The sequence below is a fragment of the Primulina tabacum genome, chromosome 3 (genome assembly GCF_025594145.1).
Source record: "Primulina tabacum isolate GXHZ01 chromosome 3, ASM2559414v2, whole genome shotgun sequence".
Lineage (NCBI taxonomy): Eukaryota > Viridiplantae > Streptophyta > Magnoliopsida > Lamiales > Gesneriaceae > Primulina > Primulina tabacum.
In genome coordinates, this window is record NC_134552.1 from 32,744,116 (window position 1) to 32,749,386 (window position 5,271).

Here is a 5,271-nt window from a genome sequence, read left to right on the forward strand (position 1 = left end):
ATCGAAAATGATTTGTTGATAATTGAGGTGATTATAGATTGTACGGATCGGACCGGAAAAGCCGCAAAGAAGAATTGATGTATGTGCGAGGATGAGCCCTCGCGCATATGCGCGACCCCGCCGGGCGCATATGCGCGAGATAGGCAGAGCACCTCGCGTGTATGCGCGACATGGACCGGCGCATATGCGCGAGGGTGGCAGAGAGTTGTGAAGAACCTCGCGCATATGCGCCAAGTGAGGGCGCGCATATGTGCGAGTTACCATGATGACACGCGCCGAGACATATTGTCTCGCGCATATGCGCCGAGGGAGGTCGCGCATATGCGCGAGACGTGCTGCACAAAGGAGTGAGCCACGTTTCTTGGCATGCATGACAGATATATATTAGTTCATTTCCCTTTATTCCTCAGCAGAAACGAGAAAGAATCAGCAGAAAGAAAAGGAACGAGAATAGTTGAAGAAAATCCTTACGCCTTTTCAGATTTCGATTTTTGACTTGGAACAATCCGTCCGTCTGATTTTTAATCCGACTTTAGTACTAAGTTTCTATTGACGAGAGCTTCAACTGGACGTAAGTTTTATTATGTTCTGATATGATTTGAAATTATGATATTGACAGAATCAGATATGATTGATATATGGTGTTCTTGACATAGTAGACATCGTATAATTGAAACCGGATCGAAGAACAGATACCGTATGTAATTGTTATGAATTTTCAGAGTGATTTGAATGTGATTAGACCGATTTGATATCAGAATTGTATTGTTATCGATTATGATATGTTGGGATTGATATCTGATTGATACTGTATTGCAGGGTATATTGATATTATTCAGATTTGGATCAGATGAGTTGCTGATTTGTATATACTGATATTGTATTGCCGGTATTTAGAGATTGTACAGTTATGCCGTTGAAACAGAATTTGATTAGTTCTGATTATATCCAGTATTGATTTGAGAATGTATATTGATATTGTGCTTATTCGATATTGTCATTACTAGATTGAGTATGGACAGAGTTGAATTCGAGACTTCGACTTCGTCAGACCGAGAAGAGAAAAATATAAATCAATGTTGATTCGGGATTGCACAAATCGAGTTTGATTTAAATTGAGTTTCCAAAAATCACATACTGAATTGTCATTGCCTCGATATGTTGCAGTGTTCGAGATTGATACGCTTATCCTATTGATTTATAGTTAAGCATTTGTTATGTGAGAAGTCACGGGCTGATGTGCCTAGTCATTGGCTGATGTGCATGATAGTTTGGCAGGATATGCCAAGTCTTTGGCAGTATATGCCAAGACACCGGACGTTTGATCATATTGATGTGGCTTAGAAGAAGAGCGACTTCTATCGTCGAGATTCGATATAGAGAGGACCAAAGTCCGTAAATAAGAACGTACCGCCACCACGATCGGGAGAGTAGGTGGGAGATTGTTGCGTTCTTATTCAGATTGGGATCTCTAGATTAGGAAAGAGTCGAGTCAGAGATTGCGAGTCAGAGTTTGATTTACAGCTTTATATCGTTTCATGTCTTTCAGATTTGATACATGTTATTGATAACTGTTTCATGCTTTTATATCTGTTTATATGATTGCATGTATACATTGTTTATACTGGGATTGTATTTCTCACCGGAGTTATCCGGCTGTTGTCTTGTTTGTATGTGTGCATGACAACAGGTGGGACAGGATCAGGGTCAAGACGAGGACGAAAGAGGACTAGTTTAGCGTGGAGATTCGGACCCAGAAGTAGATCTGTTTCATTACCGGACATGTAGTGAATGAACATTACTTGTTATGATTTACTTTTGTACAGGACTTGTACTTAGATCTGGATATTAATCTTGTAAATGAAATAAGAGTTATTTCATATGTTGCGTACTCTTATATTTTAAAAAAAAAATTTAGACCCTGTTTATTAATTGATCTAAGTATTCCCAAAGATGATTAAGAAATGAATTAGCGTCCGGGTCCTCAGTGCATGTGGTATCAGAGCAGTAGGTTCATTAGATTGAGATAGGAGCTAGTGTGCGGGGTAGAATGCGTTTTCTTTCCTTTCTTTTGAATGCTAGCATGTGTTACTGCCTTATATAATACATGTTTACATGTTTATCTGATGTGATTGGAAATATGTATTATTTGAAAATGAATCAGAACCGATTCTTGATCAGCAGTAAGATGATCAGAGGAGGACTGAAATAGGTTTGTTCTATTTGGTTACTAATTCTTTTGGTAATCAGATATACCTCCTCGAAGAATTCAAGAACCAGATAGTACTTCGATTTATCAGATGGATGTGGCAGAAACTCCGATGGAAACAATGTTGAAGAGATTTCAGTCATTTCAACCGCCGATTCTGAAAGGGTTTGAGACGTCAAATGATTGTGAGAGTTGGCTAGATGACATAGAAATGCTGTTTGATTCACTTGACTACCCAGATGAACGTAGAGTTAAACTGATTGGGCACCAGATACACGAGGTCGCGAAGAGTTGGTGGATCGCAACCAAGGAAGCCTTAGAACAGTGTAAGTACAGTGATTACGTGAAAAATCTTCAAAGCTGAGTTTTATAAAAGATTTTTCCCAGGATCGTACCGACAGGACCAGAGTACAGAATTTGCCAACCTGAAACAGGGCCAATTGAATATTGAAGAATATGTAGCAAAATTCTTTACTTTACTATGTTTTGCGCCTCACATGGTTGGGAATGATGAAACTGTAACTGATCAGTTCATCAATGGATTGAATATTGAGATATCTGCATTGGTAAATGTTGAGCGACCCCATAGTTTTATTGATGCTTTGAATAGAGCAAAAGGAGCTGAGGCAAGTTTGATCCAACATCGAGGATAATCGTATGTTGCTCAATCACAGTAACAGCCCCAACCTCCAGCTCAATTCTTGCAGTCTCCATCTAGATTCGCTAGTGGCAGTAGTAGTAGGGGAAAGAAAGATTTTCTGAAAGCTCGAAAGAAACAATTTAAGAAGTTAGGGAGTAGTTCATCTAGCTCCATTGGTTCTAGCCAGAGGTTATACAGGGGTTTATTGTAGAACTTGTGGAGGAAGACATCCTACATGGCAATGCCGAGGTGTGTTGGGTAGTTGGCACGTTTTTCGACAGCCAGGACACTTTGGTAAAGTTTGTCCACAGCGAATCTCCTAACGACCCCTAAGAACAGAATCATCTGGATCAGTGGCACCGCCTGATAGACAATCATCGGGTGTTCACTCTTTCCAGTCACCACCGACGACTCCTCAATCACAGCCAAGGCCAGGACGCACCTGACGATGTAGTTGCAGGTAATAGTTTCCTGTATGGTTATTTTGCATAGATATTGATAGATACTAATGCATTCCCTATGATTATCTTTGAATGAATCACATTGATATATGCTTTGTCTATTGAGTTATTATCTGCTGTAGTATTGATCTCTTCACTGTTGGGTAGAAGTTGTGTATCAATGACATCTGTTAGACCTTGTATGCTACAGTATGACAGATATGAGATTGAGTTAGATGATATAGTGCTTGGGTTATCTGATTGTGATTACATTATCGGTACGAATATGTTGACCAAATATAGAGTTACCGTTGATTTTTCCAGAAGATGATGAGATTCAGACCAGATATGGCTGATAAATGGAAATTTTACGGTAAGGGTTCTAGATCGAGAATTCCTTTGATATCCGTATTGTCCATGACTCGATTATTATAGAAAGGAGCGGAGGAGATTCCTTATCTATTCAGTTGATTTACTGAAATCGAGCTTATCATTGGCTGATTTGCCAGTGGTATATAAAATTGCTGATGTTTTCTCAGATAAAAATTCAGAATTGATTCTAGTCAGAGAGATAGATTTCAGCATTGAATATGTATCAGGTACATTTTTTATTTTTAAAATACTGGATAGATTGTACTGATTGAATGGAAAGAGCTGAAAAAACAGTCTGAATATTTACTGGCCAAGAGTTAAATTAGATCAAATGTTTTCCTTGGGATATTCCAATTATGTTAGAAGTTAATGAATTGCGTATTCAGAAATATTTTAATGTTTTGTGATTATTCTATCGATGACATTTTGATATATTCGAAGAATATGACTGATTATACCGAACGCTTGAGATTTGTGTTGAGTACTTCGAGAACAGAGAAATTGCATGAAAAACTGTCACAATGTGAGTTTTGACTGAGACAGATTGTATGTTTGGGCACAGTATATCTAAAAATGGTATAGCGGTGGATCTGAACAACGTTGAAACCGTGATCAGTTAGCCAAGACCGACACTAGAGTCAGAAATTCGCAGTTTTATGAGTTTAACAGATCCGTATTGATGATTGATGTTTCGAATCTGACTGAATATTACTGTTGTTCTGAATCAGTGTTTGAAACAGATAGTAGACCGTGGATAATTTATATTGTGCAGGCTGAATCAGAACTGAGTTTGAAAATTAAAGCGGTTCATGTTGGATCTAGGTTTTCTAAAGGCCCAAACGCAGCGGAAGTTTTAAAAATTTTTATTTATTTTGACAATCAAAATATGTTTTGCTTTGGGCGCTCGTATGATTTTAACAAAAAACATTCATAGGGCGTTAAAGAATTATAACTTTGGTGAATAATTTCACTTGGCACCAACTACTCCGGTATTAGCGAACGTAGCTCTTGTTGTAAATCCCTACGAACATTCTTCTATCTACTTCTTTAATCTTCGAATCAGGTCCACGATCGGATTACTTGTTGCTCTTCTAACTTGCACTAGAAAGTATAGAAAATGTTTTGCGTAGAGATAGAACATCAAAATTTTTTTTTTAAAAAAAACTTTGATAGTATTCTTATTGGAAGAGCCGAAAACTCCTTTCCGATTTCTCCCAAAAGTCACGCCTCAATCTCGTGTAAAATTATTTAGTATGTTGGACTTGTACTCCTACAAGCCCATTAAACATACTTCCCACTATATTTAATTTAATATTTAATAACCTCAACCTTTGAGTTTAATAAATTTAATCGATTATAAATTCAACATTTGAATTTAATATTTAAATTATAAATTCAACTCCTTGAATTTATCACCTCCAAAATTTAATATTTAATAAACTCAACTTTTGAGTTTAATAAATTAAATTCTCAATTTTAAAAATTCAACTTCTTGAATTTATTCTCACCAAATTTCATAAATTCAAATTCTTGAATTTAATTTATCATAAATTCAACTCTTTGAATTTATTTTCTCAAAATTTAGTTATCATAAATTCAAATCCTTTGAA